The following is a 16,250-nucleotide window of genomic DNA, read 5'->3' as shown; positions in this document are numbered from 1 at the left end:
GGCCTTGATTTGTTAGTGTACGACTAGATCTAAGGTTCATATAGACTTGTTAAGCCCTGGATAGAGTATTTACCGACGAATTGGATTGTTATCCGTTTTTCCACTTGACTTGAATTCAACTCCCGTAAAGCTTCCAATTCTTTGCTTGCAAACTAGTTCTTGTGTCAATTGAACCAAGTTAGCTGTTTTCTCTCAAAGACTGTACAATTTTTGCTAACTATTGTGATCGGTCTGTGTATATCATTTCAATTTGAGCTAAGCTAGTTAGAAAATGAGACTTTCAGATTCTACCCTTGTAAAGAGCAAAAGGACTAATCAGCAACCTGAAAACTGAGTTAACATGTACTAATTTGGATCCGATAGAACCCAAACTTGACTAGTGACCTTGTACTATGTTTGTCTAACATTGTACAAGTTCAAAAGTCCAAAATCTTGTCTCTGGGGCTCAAAAGTAAATAATCAGATTATTTACTTTTCTTAGTTTTCTCACTTTTTAGACTTGTTTTACCATATAGACACCTTGTTGTAGTCTTTGGACAGGTTTCACTGAGTTTGAACAAGATTTGTCCAAGTTATCAACTGTTTAGTGTTTGCAAAGTCGGTTTTCAAGAATCTGGCTTAAGTCTCACTTTTGTGATCCAAATTCCACCAAACTTGATATGAGTCGTTTACTTGATATGCTTGACCGTGTGGTATACTTAATTGTGCAAAAACTCTCAAATCTGAGACAGATGTAAATAATCGCAATTTTTTACTTATGGGACTTTTTAGCATTTTTTTGCCAAGATGTAAAGCAACTCAACTTATTCCTGATTTATCAAAAGAACAAGTGTTTTTACAATGAAGCTCTCAAAAAATGCTACACTAGTTAGCTTGTTGCTAACATTTCTCTTTATCAAGGACATATGAGCATGTTTTTTCTTTCAATTGTTGCATAAGCTCTTGGATGGTCTCCTTGATTTTTTTGACTTGTTGAGCACATTGCACGATTGTATAGTTTAAGCGCACATTCTCGTTGCATGCAATATCTCTCTCTTGCTACAAAGCATCCTTTCATGCAACCAACTACCTAGTGTAGCCATATAGGCCATTGTGGCCATCTCCCACCTAGTTCATCAATGAGGTTATGTCCTTGAAAGGTGGAGTGGATCTTGTGATGGAATGCTTGGGATACATTTTTTTATCCACCCAAAGGTCCACATTTTTCATGCCCTATGACTAAAGTTCTCCTTTGACGTTTCAAAAATGGTTTTTTGTTTGTTTTTCTTGCAGAGGGGTTTATACTCTGGTAAGAGCTCTATGTGCATATGATACACATCTCCTTGAATCTTCGAAGAAGCTCTCTATGGAGAGGCTTGTAAGCCTCACCTGAGACATGACTACTTAAAACTGGCAATAGTATGAGGTGAGGGCAAGGGAGGAAAGAACTTTCAAGATTTGTGTGACAAAGCACAAGAGGGAATGGGGAAAAAATGACATTAAATATGCTATGACAAGAAGCTCGAAAACAGTCACAGAACAAGCTTAGTTTTCAAAAATGATAAAAATTGAGTGTCTTCCACAAATTTGAAGTGCTATCATTATCCAATTACTTTCTGGGTTTTTTTATAAATGTACCCTGTAACAAAAAATATGTTTCGATTTTTGAAAAAAAAAGACATGAAAAATAAGAAAATCGATTTTCCATTCTCTCTCTCTTCCTTGACACATGGCATTTCTTACAATGCCTAAATTTGAGTCCATACTTTTTCTAATGTGTACAACCCCTATGATGCTCAAAAGAGAGCCAAACTATGGGTGGGTCTTAGGGACTCCCCATTCAAGGTTCTTTGTACATTCTTTGTTGAGTCAATATAATCCACTCACAATTGTGGTATGGCTAAAAGAACAAAGATACCAAAGCCATAAGATATTTTTTCTTCTCAAGTCAATTCAAATCCCTCAAATAGTTGGCAAATATCCTTCTACTCCTTTTTTCCATACTCACAATTGTGAGTGGTAGAATGTTATTATCTCAGAAATGAATGTACAATAAGCCTCAAGAAGAGTATGTGCTTTGAGATTCAAAAGATACAAAACTTGGTTAGAAATTTGCCTTTTCATACCCACTTACTCGGTTCCGATTCAAGATGTGTATCTACTTGTAGCAAAAAGCCTATAATTAGCATTTAGTGAGTGCTTGCTTCCACTCCTCAAAGTTGTTATTTTTTCCAAAAACGAGACCCATTCCCTACTTTCTTGTAGCGATCTTTTCAAATTAGGTTGTTTCAAGGTTTCTTTACTCAAAGGTGTCGTGATTTCCACATTTTTTTGAGATAACAAAAGTGGACTATCTATGTGCATACTAAAATGGATTGGTCTTTTAAAGCCTTTCCTCCTAGAATTGGATCATTCTTAAAAAAGCAGATTTTCCAAGTATTCTATGCCCATTTGCAGATTTTACATTCTAGACCTCTTGTCATTAGGCAACGTTTGATTAGATGAAGCGGGTCTTCAATTGCCACTTTACATCCTAAGCACATGTTGGTGCCTATCCCCTTGGCTTTTACCTTAATTCCAAGTGGTATTGCCCCCCATAGCACCTTCCATAAGAAGATCTTCCTTATTGTAGGTCGTGGAGGATATTAGATGTTACTTGCAACTACGACCCAATTAGACTCAGGCCATAGCAGTCTCCATTGTTTGTTAAGCAGAGAGAACCAATCTGCTTTGTAAATTATCTTGATGTATGTTCCCTTAGTTTGTGGTAGAGCAAAGTTCTTGTTGTTGGCCCAATTCCAATACACAATCCAATCAAATTTTGCCTCAATATTGGGCCCTAGAACCTTGCTCAGATCTTCAACCACTTTGTTGACCAATAGTCTTTCATTTTTATTGAGGTTGTATTGGGAATTCGAGTTGGTTTGTTGCTTTCTAGCTCAGGTTTCTTTTGTCCTAGAACTGAGTTAAATATATTAATCCTTTGTTGCTAATTGTTTTTGCCATTTCCCCCAGAATGGGCTTAGGAAACCACCTCCGGCCTAAGATAGATAGGCAACCAATGAGTGATGGCTTGAAGTGTTTGGTTGTTTCCCCCCATTCAAGTGCTTTTGATGCTTTGATACATTTTCTCACAAGCTCACTCGTTTTTTCGCCTATCTTCATGTTTGCCCAAAGCAGTGCCAATAATTTTTCATGAGCTCTTACCACTTTCTATGGGCCCCATTGGGAGAAAAGTTTTACCTTATCAATCATATCCAATGTCATAATGGCTAAGGCTTGATCTTGGTTTGCTAATGATACCACAAACTTGGCACATTGGGCTTCTGCATGTATCATCGAGTTGAGTATCTCAATTCAACCTTGCTCCTTGAGTCTAGCACCCCACTTCCATTTTCCCCACTATCATGGAATTGTATCCTTGGGGTTGTTTTTCCATAATAAATGTTTCACCAATTTTAGGAATTCTTTTCAATTAAATTTGGCCATTTTCAATATTTGCAAGAAGGATAAGTATGGGATCATGAACAAATTGACCACCTTCACTTTACCACAAAAGGGAAAAAGCACATATTTTAATCTTCTCATCTTGCTCCTAATCTTGTCATGATCCACTGAATTTTTTGTGTGTCAAAGATACCTACCCGTTCCCTTGGAGGCAATTTATCTTGACCAATCAGACAGGACAAACGATTCATTCTCTAAGAGGGAGATCATCCTTCACTTCTCAATGGTGCATTTAAAGCCCGAGACTACGGAAAACATTTGAGCCTTCTCTAGAGACTTTTTGAGTATTTATGGGGTGGCTTTCTGAAATAATAGGGAGTCATCAACAATCTCTAGAGCCCTTTTTATATCTACAAGATGGCTTTTAGGTATTTCAAAGAGTCATCAACAAAAATCTTGGCCACAAGTTGTTTGTTATTTTGGAGAGAAAAGCCTTGAAACCCCTTTCTCCACAATTGCCTCAAGCATGGTAGCTAAGGGATGAGAGCCAATTGCAAAGAAGAAAGGGGCTATTTGATTGACTTTTTTGCTTTGAAGGCTTCTACAAATATAGAGCTAAAGAGAAGTTTTGAGTAGTTGCGTGCTCCTAGGGTGTGTACCATTCGACACATATGGGGCCCAATGCCCAAAGCCTTCATGACACCTTCTATGTATGACCAAGAAAGCTGGTTGTAATCTTTGTCAACGGAGGAGGATGCATTCCTGATTGGTGAAGGTTGCATATTCTATGCCAACCATTGTTGCAAGAATGTTGTCGTAAATAATATGAGATTTTTTTACACTTATCTGTGCATTATAATCCTTCATATATCCTTGTTTCTTACAATAGGAGAAGTGGCTTCCACATACAATCTCTGGTAAGCTATTAAAGTGTACTTTTTTTGGTGTTTGAATTTGTGGTCCATCCATTGCTCTTGGGTGGGCAATGATTAAATTGTGATGGAAAGGATGCACTTTATATTTGGTCTTACATCTAAATATGCATTCATATGATTAAAATCTTCTTAGAAATGTGCATTGTCACAACGTTCAAATCTGCGATCCATCCATTGCTCTTACAATGAGTCCAAAATCATGGCATTCTGATCTTGGATGGGCTTATATTTCTATATGGAAAATGTATTCACCTTTTTAAGCTTTTGTTTGTGAAATGTGTAAAGGATTGCATCCATTATCCATATGATTGAATTATGTTGCATTGAAGTGTAAGAGCCTAGACTATTAAACTTTGTGCCCACTCTAACTTTGTTTGAAGCTTTGAGATTGTCTGATAATCAAGCTATATTTTTTTTTTCAAGTTTTTTGATAGATCACTTTAATTTTATACTTATAGGACCATAGCTGGCATAAGCAAAGTGACAAAATAAGAGCATCACTTTATAGAGGAATCAGTATGCATATGGCTACATCAAGCGGTAGACATCTTGATGTAGTTAGCTTTTGAGGAATTTGCATACATATAGGTGGTTGATGATGTGTGTAAAAGCACCTACACTACCATCGTTGGCAAACTTGAAGAGGCCTTGGAGGGGGGGGGGGGGGATTGAAGTCCTCACAAGAGGTCAATTATCACTTGAGGTTTTTAGAAACTTTGGCTAGCTATGCAGAGTTGCACTTTCTTCTGAACCAAGGGTATGGGAACAACCAGGATTTATGGATCACATAAAGTAGATTGAGGTCCTTTACCGCAACATGAAGAGCAAGGGTAATCAGCATTGCACTCAAGTGAACAATGCAACACACCATGAAGCCTTTCCATGAGAGACAATATTGTCTACTACCCCATAGAGCATACACTCCCAACCCCTCAAGCCTAAAAAGGAGAACATGGGGAGTTTAGGTCCATGAATGATTGCTTTAATTCATTCATCCAGCAAACATAGAGTTCATAAGAGTTTTCAATATTGGAGAATGTCGCCATGGAATGGTGGTCAAGTTGAAGGTGAACAAAGTAGGAGTTTCAAACAAAGTTTATGCTAGAAAATAGACAAAAGACATCGATGGGAAGATAGGTGATGAGTTGGAAATCCACGAGGCCATAATTTTCCATGTCACACATGTTGGAATCATTTGTGTCATAGGAGTCGCAAGACACTCTACAAGATCACCTGCACTAATCTCCAGGTCTACAACGGAAAAAATCTTGACATGTAGTGCAAAAGCTGCAAGTATCTCTTGACCTTGCCATGAACACCCACAATATACTTCTCTGTAGCTCATGTTTTACATAGCACCCCTATCCCCTTGCATACACACTCATAAGTTGCAAATATATCTCGACCTTGCCACCCCAACAACTCCAACTTCTCTTGACCTTGCCACCCTGACAACTCCAACTTCTCTAATTAGACTCATACCTCAGAAGCTGCAAATATCTCTCGATCTTGCCACCCCGACAACTCCAGCTTCTCCAATTACACCCACACCTCCTTGTATGGGGCACACACAATTTTAGATGCCCAAATATCCTCCAATCAAGGTCAATCTGCTAATCCCTTCCTCCAAAAAAAGCACACCCACTTGTTTATCCATAGCTCTAGCTCCCATGAATCTCTCACACACACAATAGGAAGTCAAAAAATAATGATATGGAATTTTAGACGCTACAATGCACACACCATTTAGACAGTTAAAAATTCCCTCACTCGCACACATGATCACTGTGTGTGTGTGTGTGTGTGTTTGTGAAACTTGAGTGAAACACACACACACACACACACACACACACGCACACACACACACCGTGTGAACAAGAACCAATGACACTAAGATGAAAATATATTGAAGAAAAAAACTCCCTTTGCTATGGAGATCTTGATATCTCTTCTTTTTACAAGCACTTTCCTTCTCTCCTTCCAAAAACACTAAAAAGGTTTTTTTTTAATAAAGTCGCCCACTCTTTTCCTTTTTGGCTATAAGAGCATGCAGCTCACCTACCAATTTTGGTGCCTCTTCATGTGTGCACAACCCCTTCAACCAAAGTTCAATCCATTGGGCCACATGGTTGTCCACCTGCGAAGACCTCTGAGAGGCCACCTGGTGAGCCACCCGCCACCAAAAATCATCGTTGAAGCCAATTGCCCCCTAGAGAAGAGCAGACCGTGCAGTGCCATCAGCCGCCTATGCATGGGAGGAGGGGGAGACTCCATAGCCAAGGATCTCTCTCTCTCTCTTCTCTTGCAGTGTGACAAATGAGAGGGATTTGATTCTATATATATATCATGAGTGTGAACTTTTCATATGGGATTGGTGAGGCAACACATAGCACCCTATGATGGAGGCCCCCAAAATCCGCTTAAATTTTTGGAAAAAGAAACCTTAACCATTTTGATTTAGTGCCTTACTTAGGAGCCCCAAACTTTTTGCTCATAGATCAAATGCTCCAGCCATCAATTTTAGCCCAAAACTCATGTATCCAACTTATTCCAGCATTTGATTTTCATTTTAAGACTCCCAAGCCATGGAACTAGCCGCTCCAAAAATGAGAAAAAATAAAATTTCCCCTCTGTTGACCACCATTTACTGTTGACTTCAGCTTACCATTTCTCTAGGCACACAACTTTGATTGACAGCTCGTCACTTTTGGCTTACATCTTCCATTGAATACTAACCGCAAAAACCCTAGCAAGATGAAAATTTCCCCAAATGCATGTATCCCAAGGCAAGCAAAACTGGTGCAAACTCAACCCATAAGAAAACTTCAATTGCTCATATCTTCGTTGTTTGAGCTTTGATTTTGGATCCGAAACAACTAGCATGGAGAGTAGATTTACCACTTCAAAATCCCATCTTACTCCAGCCCTTGGGTTGCATACTCATCATCACCATCACTACCCTGATTTGTGAACATATGAACATTCAACTTGGCATAACTTCCTATTGGTAGCTCCTTTTGATGAGCTATAAAGACGAGCTTGTAGAGCCTACTGAGAACTTCAAATCTAGCAACAAAATTGCAAATTTTTATCTTTGAAACATTCCAACTAGTAGGATCAAATAACACTAGAAATGTCCCAAAAATCACATTTTACATATACATCTCGATCGCCTAGCAAAGATAATCATTGAGAAATTGTATAAGCCCTGTAGAGTGCTCTAAAGTGCAACCATATCCTCGTGCTGACCTTTGGTAGCACGGATCACCTTTTGTTACACCGTCTTTGCCCAACCCCCTTGTTGAACATTGATGTTCAACCAAAAGCATGATTATTGAATGTAGTAATTGTAAAACCAAACAAACCCATAATTGAAAGGGAAAAGTTGTCTTCAACCATATATACAAAGTCTTATATGTACTATAAGCCCTTCACGTTGCCATCTATATCGCCTTTGAAACCTGCTACTTCTTCAACCAAGGAGAAATTAGATACTCCCCTATGGGGGCACCAAAAGCTAGAAATGGGGAATGGTAGCACACCCTAAACACCCACAATATGCCTCTCTATCCCCTTGCATACACACAAGTTGCAAATATCTCTTGATCTTGCCACCCCGACAACTCTCAATTCTTCAATGACACACATATTTCCTTGTATAAGGCAAACACAGATGTAAATGCAAAAATTACCCCAAATCAAGGTCAATATGCTAATCCCTTCCTCCAAAAAACAATGCACCTTGTGTATCTAGAGCTCTAGCTTTGGATACTATGAGAGGAAACTCTACTGGATTTTTCCCACGTTGTCACCATTGCTTCTATGTGATGGACTTGTGTTACTTCCACTTTAACAAACATTAAGTTTGACTCTCACATTTGATAGGTTTTTTGTCACTTTTGGACACACATTACTGTTTTTGTATGCTGGTAGTGACTACAGCTTGCAAGTAGTCACGGGTTCTACAGGTTCATAGGTATAGATTTATATAGTTATCAAATTTTGCAACACTATTGTGGGATGCGTAGTTAGCATTACACTTGCTATTACTTATGCATGTGACTGTGCATTTTATGCTTGGTTTAGAGCTATTTATTCCATTCTTGAGTCATTGCTACTACTCATTATGTTTGTATTATCACTCAGTACTTGATTACGTGTGGATTTTGTTGCTTTACTAGAGGTTGGATACTACTTATGTACAATTTTGGTAGAGCTACATTGAGCTACATGTTGCTTATGCATTGATCCGGATTATCTTTATGTAGTGGTTTAGGTGATCTCCCACTTTGGCATATTTGATATGGTTTGTGGTTGAGATTTTTCTCAATTTATAGGGGGAGACTTTGTCGGATTTCTCCTTGGATTTCTTGCCATAGTTTTTGTTGTATCGCCATACACTTAGATGCATATGCATATTTTGGTTTCTTAACATCTATATAGTAGATACGCATGAAATTGAGTCTATGGAGATAATTAATGAGAGACGGAGGTCTTGTTCATGTTGATACTTGCATTGTTGGCATTATGGTCACACAATGTTAGCATTGTGGTCACACATACTTGTACTGTTGGCATTGTGGTCACACAGAGCACATTTGACGACATTACTTTAGGCGTATGAGGTAGCAGAAGAGATGTATGCAAAATGTAAAGAGGGTTTTGACACATGTTAGAGAGGTGGCTCAGTATGCCAGTGCTGGTTTTGTCACATTTACCTCTGGCATGCCTCATGCTTATATGTCTAGCATAGGTGACATTTCTTCCACCGATTGCTAGATGAGGATGCCGTCTTTCACATCACACCATGTCGTGAGTGGTTTAGCACTTTCTCTAGTGGGAGTCTTGGTTGAGTGCACTTGGCTGTTGGTTTGGCATTTGACATTGCAAGATCAGGAGATATATGTATGCCATTGCTCAATGCGGCATCAAATACACTTCAAGATGTACGTTATGTTCCTCATCTCAGACAAAGTTTGATTTTGGTGAAGCAATTAGCAGACTGTGGATGCCAGATACTACTTAGAAAATAGTCTTTCTAAATGCATTCTAGATTGCTAGTGATTGCAAGGAGATCTCAAAGTGACTTGTCTATCCATTGCATGTATTTGAGGTACAAAACCGGTTGATCTTGATTGTTTTTCAGACGTATCAGTGAGTGACAAAATGAGTCTCTTTCATAATCTCAAGATTGGTGTGCATGATGCGTATGTAGAGGTAGAGTTGGAGCAATCATGCTCTAGAAAGACACAACAAGTTTATCCTCTTAGGACAAGGATGCCTCCTTTTACGGAGATGGATGATATGGAGTTTTTTATACGATCATATTATAGACTAGTATGGTGATGTCATGACATGTGACAAATGGTCCTAATGATGCAAGGGATGCCCATCGCATTGAGGTGCCTACCATGGATTGATATGGATCGAGGTTGCATTGAGCATTGATATGGATACCAAGGCCTCATTTGGTAGATATCACACAATTTTCATCAGACTTTGAGAGTCTTATGTACGACCTTCTAGATTTGAGATCCCAAATAACAGCTACAATGGGAGTGTTTGCAGTTGGGGTTGTCAGTTGAATGATGACTAACACTAGCATGATGTATCATGGAGCTATGCAGATCATTACAGGATACCTGTGGGATATGCATGCACACTTTATAGGAGATACGTGCTTTCGCACATTGCTAGAGCCTACATAGTTGTATGCATATATTGTGAGAGAGACAATGGATGTAGGTTGAGAGAGAGAGTGTCATAAAAATTAATATCTATCCAACCCAAATGATTTTCTCATATTAAACTGATCACTTAATGTGGGAGAATACACGGGAACAAGGGTTAAGATATAGACATGTGCTTATAGATCTATCTCAACACGGGGCCAATGGTTAAGGGGCCCAAATGAGAGATGGTCTATCAAAGAGAAAGGCTAAGCAATGGAGCATAAGACCTTAGGGTTAGCTTCATTGAAGACCTCCAATAATGTGTGTAAAAGTCCTTTGACCTTAGGCAAGCTAGGGCTGAGCTTGAGGTGGGAACCCGGCCTAAGCTCGAGGTGCTTGTCCTGCTTGAGGTGCTTGTCGTGCTTGAGGTGCTTGACATGATTGAGGTGCTTGATTAAGATGCTTGAGGTGCTTGACTGGCTCCATGCTTGAGGTGCTTGACTTGCTACATGATTAAGGTGCTTGAGGTGCCTTGAGATGCTTGCCTGAGATGCTTGTGGGAACACCCCCTAGTTCAAGTGCTTTGTCATGCTTGATGACTAAGGGGCTTGCTCATCCAAAGTCAAAAAGATCCCTACAAGGAGGGGGGCGAGCCTACAAGGGGGGGGATGAGAGAGAACACACACACACACACACACACACACACACAAGGGAAACCCCAGCTTGAAGAGGCAGCAAGGACACTTGTCAAGTTCCTCCTCATGTTGCCCTCATGGTGTGCCTGAAGCCTATTGGTTGGCCACCCAAGGGGTCCAATGACAATTTAGGATATTTAATTAATTGATTTTGCATTTATCAAGTCCTCTCTCTCAAAGGGGAAAGGGGGACACTTGTCCCAAGGCTACCCCTGTTGCTTGTAATGGCTCCTGCTTGTGATTGGCTAGGCCTGGAGGGGTCCAATGAGCTTCAAGCATGAGCTACAAGGGGGGGTCAACCCAAGCAAGCTAGGGGGTTTCTTAGGGGGTATACTCACCCACGCACACTCACAAACACTCTCATGGTGTGCTATGCAAAGTGCAAGAGCTCCATCTCCTTCTCGAAGCTCCTTGAGAAGTTGAGAGCCTACACCAACTCTCTTGGCTATGGAATGCAAATCCAACCAAGAGCTATGCTTCAATGCTTAAGCTTGCCATCTTCTTCTTCTCCATTACTATGCTATTATGTATGCTAGCAACAAGAGTATGATAAGTGAGGAACTAATTCTTTCTCCTATGAAATGTTTCTTCTTCCTCTTCCCTACCCTCATTCCCTGCTAGCTCTCTCCACCTTCGAAGGTGTTTGAGGTCTTGGGATTGAGGCTTGGGATAGTTAATGCTTTCTACAAGTGCATGTTGTGCTTATTGCAAGAAGGCTAATGGTTTATTGCAAGTAGATTAATTACTTAATGCAAGTAGATTAATTGTATTGCAAGGTAGATTAATTATTTCTTTAAGCACAAGTTGATGCATAAAAGTATACATCTTCATGCACTCAAACGATTTAGGGAACACAAAGATTAATGATGTTCACAAGTTCTTGATTGTTTTCAAGCTAAGATTGATTGTTGAAATTATGCAAAAGCTTGGTGTGTGAACTTTCCATCTCCATATTGCCAAGGAGGTCTCAAGGAACACAAAGATTGTATTGTACCAAGTCTCTCTTAATGAGAGAATCTATAATACAAATGCCTTTTGGAGGGGGGACCGGCTCCACATAAATCCGGTCCTCAACTGTTGTCATATTCTCTACACTCTCTCTCTTGTAAAAGTATTGTTCATGCCTAGTTAATTAAGTGTTATGATAGAGTTGCTACTACCAATTAAGTTCACCCTCTATGCTCTCAAAATTGCTCACTCTAATTCTCTTAATTCCGCTATTCTCTAAGTTCATAGGCCATTCCCATTACAGAGAGGCTCTCACCTATCATTGTATATTCTACTAGATCCTATAGTAGATCCACTTATCGGTACACTTGCCTTTAAGTGAGAAATTTTTGGGGTAAAGGTGATGTGCCTTTATCATGGGCCAGACACATTGTCTAACCATCCACTTACCACTTACTTTCTCTTTATAGTATAGAGGGTAAGGGGATATCACCATTCTATGAGGTTGACTCCACCCATACACAATCTATCACTCTATACTCACTACACGTACATCCGCACATATGCACACTTCTGTCGATGATGCAGAGGATGCACATAACATTGAGGTGCCCTCCACTAATGGATTGGTAGAGGTTGAATTGAGCATTGATATGGATACCAAGGAGTGGCTGGCACATATTAAACAATTTCCATCAGCCTTCGAGAGTCTCATGTATGACCTTCTAGTGTTGAGACCCAAGATAGTAGCTACAATGAGAGCATTTGTTGTAGGGATTGACAATCAAGCAATGATTGACACTAGCATGATGCATCATGGAGCTATGCATTTCATTACGCGATACCTGTGGGATATGCACGTGCACTCTAGAGGAGATACACACTAGCATGATGCATCATGGAGCTATGCATTTCATTATGGGCTATTTGCAGGGATATGCATGTGCACTCTAGAGGAGATAGGCACTTCCGCACATTGCTAGAGCCTACACGATGGCATGCATTCACTTTGAGAGAGCCAATTGTTGGTATAGGTAGAAAAAGTCTCTCACCTATCATTGTATATTCTACTAAGTCCTATAGTGGATCCACTTATCAACAAACTTCCCTTTAAATGGGAGGTTCTTGGGTGAAAGGTGGTGTGACTTACCTTGGGCTGGACATAGTGTCTAGCCGCCCACTTACCACTTAATATCCTTTCTAGTATAGATAATAACGGGCTCTCACCAATTTTTAAGGTTGGCTCCACCCACACACAGTCTCCATCTTCTCCTTTCTCTCTCTTGCACGAGCACCTCCACACACACATTCTTTCACTATCCTACATAGGAAACCTTCCCATAACTTTTTGACCTACATCCATCCACATAAAAGAGTTAGGCATCAAGATGTTGATGGGTTTCACCTGAGTGCATTTCCATACAACCACCAGTATATACCAAATCCCAAGATATAAACTCAGTGTGCAAGATCATTGGAGAGCTCCTAAAGTTCCTACCAATAGACAACGACACAAACTTCCGAGATTAGCCAATGCGTACAGAGAAGAAGATCTACCTCCACAAAGATGCTCACTATATTATTGAGTTTTTTGGGTGATTTTATGCGTATTGAGCATGGTCTAGATGAGATTGTAGGCATGCGGTCAAAGGATGACTAGATTTTGTAGATCCATCTTTTGAAATTGCACTTTTGTAATTATACCCCAACTTTCTACTACATAGAAGAGCCCACTCTTGTAATTTCTAACGGTTTTTCTAATGGAGATTGTGTCATGTCTGAACAATTAAGACTCCTCTTGCTTACTGTATGCTTGTAAACTATATATTTTATAATCATGTTTCGTGTAATGATTGAGTTTAGTAAGCATTTAAATGATCAATTTTTGTCTTCTAAAAAAATTATTTTTGCATATATTGGACTAATGCTTGCATTGTTTGTTCTTGACAAAAAATGGCTTTGCTATGCCAAGTGTGGATGAAGACCTAGACCACACAAAACCACAGTGCATTCTACAAGAGGAGACTCTAATGTATGGTCAACAAGACTTCTTACGACTCTCAAATGCGATGGACCACGAGTTAGAGGACCTCGTGGGTGAGTCCTTATCCTACGAGGAAGTTAAAAAGCTATGTCCTAGCTTCTTTATGCGTGACATACTATTTTTTATTTAAAAATTCAAATGAGACTACCCACGTGAAGCTCTCAAATTTGAAACAGAAAGGTTTAGCAAGGGTACTCTTGAAGCACTTTATCCAAAAAGAGTGCACCCAACTAAACAATAGTTAGATGTCTATGTACTTCATCCATGAGACATTTCTAGAAGAGGTTCTGCATCATTGTGTAAACTAAGTAGACCGTCTTGTAAATGTTGGCATTGGATTGGGACATCCCTAGGAAAGAGCACCAACATGATGAGGAGAGTGTGCCCCATCTGTGAGAAAAATGCCCATAGTGCCTCCACCAAAGAAGCACAAGCAAATAATGGAGATGGCAACACAAGGGGTATCACTAGCAAGCTAAGGAGAAAGTGTGGCAAGTTTGCAAAAGAAGCTGGTAGAGAAAGATGCCAAAATTGTTGAGCTAGAAGCCACACTTGCAAAGTATGAGCAACGGTATGGACCTCTATCGTTGGGTGCGGGTGCATAGGTATTTAGTATTGAAGACCTATTGCACACAAAAGGCATAGCATGAACCTAAGTAAATTTTTTTTTGTGTCATCCATGAGGATCCACATTTTTGTAAGTATCCTCTGTAACCCTCTTTTTTGGAATAAAAGCATATCGTCCATCAACATCTAATCAAGTTTTGAGCATTCTATGTTCTCTTATAAATGTGTTAATTTAAAGGAATGGATTGTGTTTGGTGGAAAAAAAATTTGTTTTCAAGTTATAGTAATTTAACAATGAGATGTGCAAGAAAGTTGGAAACCGGCAAAAAAGTCACCATTGATATAAGATTACATAGGTTATTGGAATACATCACTTTTAAAGAACATAATTTCATGCTATCAAAGCATTTTCCTCAATAATAGGCACCATATCATCTACTTAGTACACGTAAAAGCATTTAGAGTCCTCTTCCCACATTTTCATAATCATGCTATCAAAGCATTTTCCTCAATAATAGGCACCATATCATCTACTTAGTACACGTAAAAGCATTTAGAGTCCTCTTCCTACATTTTCATAATCACTGCACTCCTTCTCATCTACAAGCGCTTTGTGTGTTTGGACAACCACATACACCAATTTCTTGGCACGCACTGGATCTAAACGATTTCTATGCTTGGAGTGGATGAATTCATAGGTTGATCAATTGCACTCACAACTACCACTTTATCCCCCAATAGAAAGCACTCTTAACAACCCCTCCAAACTCTTTCCATCATATGGGAGTAAGCTACTTGTTGATCACATGAAGTTTCCACAAATCGTGGAAATTTCCTTCCCTATTTGTACAATTCACTCTTTGGTGGAATGCCTCTCTTCGTTTATTTCCCAACAATGGTTTTTGACAAACCCTCTTGAAGTCACCCATGATCTCCACATTTGGGCCTTGACCATTCAATTGGAACTTTGGATCCAAAACAAAAGTTTCTCCATGGAGTGGTGTATGGAACTATATGCAACTCGACCCATCATCTGTATGTTGCACTAATCGAATGGGATTTCTCTTCTAACTAAAAATGATTGCAATCTTTCAATTGGAACGTTGCTTTTGACATGAGCCAATATACTTTGCCAATCATAAACTTGTTGGTGTTGACAATCCTTAACATCTTTGCAAATGGCTCGAAAATGGCAAGTTCCGTCTCTCTCTTTTGCAAAACGATGGCTTTTGCATAGAGGACGCACATTTTTGGGCCGCACTAGAGAGGCTTTGATACTTTCCCATCTTTTGTTTACATTTGTTTTTATCAATGCTACTTTTATCACTAGTGGACCACTAAGAACATAGAAGGCGATAGCAAAGCACGTGACACAAAAAATATGTAGTGTTTTGTTTAGTGACTTTATCCAGAACAAGGCAAAAGAAAACTAATGTTCTCATATGAACTTCGCCACACGGTTGGCTTCCAAGAGAACTTGGTTTATATTGGTGCTCTTACCAAAGTCCTTTAGAAGGAGGTTTAGAAAAAAAGTAGCACGAGGCACCCAAGTTATTTTAGGGTTCTTTTCTTGAATTGACAAGCCCTCACTTTTATAATTTGTGGCATTGTCAGTCACAATCATAATCTCATTTTTTAGCCCACCTTATTTTGTGGTACACAGCTCGTAAACAGCAAACCCCTAGGACATATGAGCATGACATTGATTAAACGATTCTTTTGATTGCTTGTCCATCTGTCAATTGTTATGGCACATCCAAATATATGTACACACTCAAGCACTATTCGCTTGAGGATGGCCGCCATCTATGCCTTCTCCTTGTCTACATATTCTTTGCATATTTTATTGTAATTAGGTATTACAAATCGTTTTTGGCCATGGATATATCTTGCTTCAAAAGCCACATGAAAAGTTTGTAGGGTGCCAACCCTACTACAATTAGTGGGGCTATTGTTCACCACA

The sequence above is a fragment of the Adiantum capillus-veneris genome, chromosome 17 (genome assembly GCF_014529385.1).
Source record: "Adiantum capillus-veneris isolate H3 chromosome 17, ASM1452938v2, whole genome shotgun sequence".
NCBI classification, from domain to species: Eukaryota; Viridiplantae; Streptophyta; class Polypodiopsida; order Polypodiales; family Pteridaceae; genus Adiantum; species Adiantum capillus-veneris.
This window is presented reverse-complemented; position numbering follows the sequence as displayed.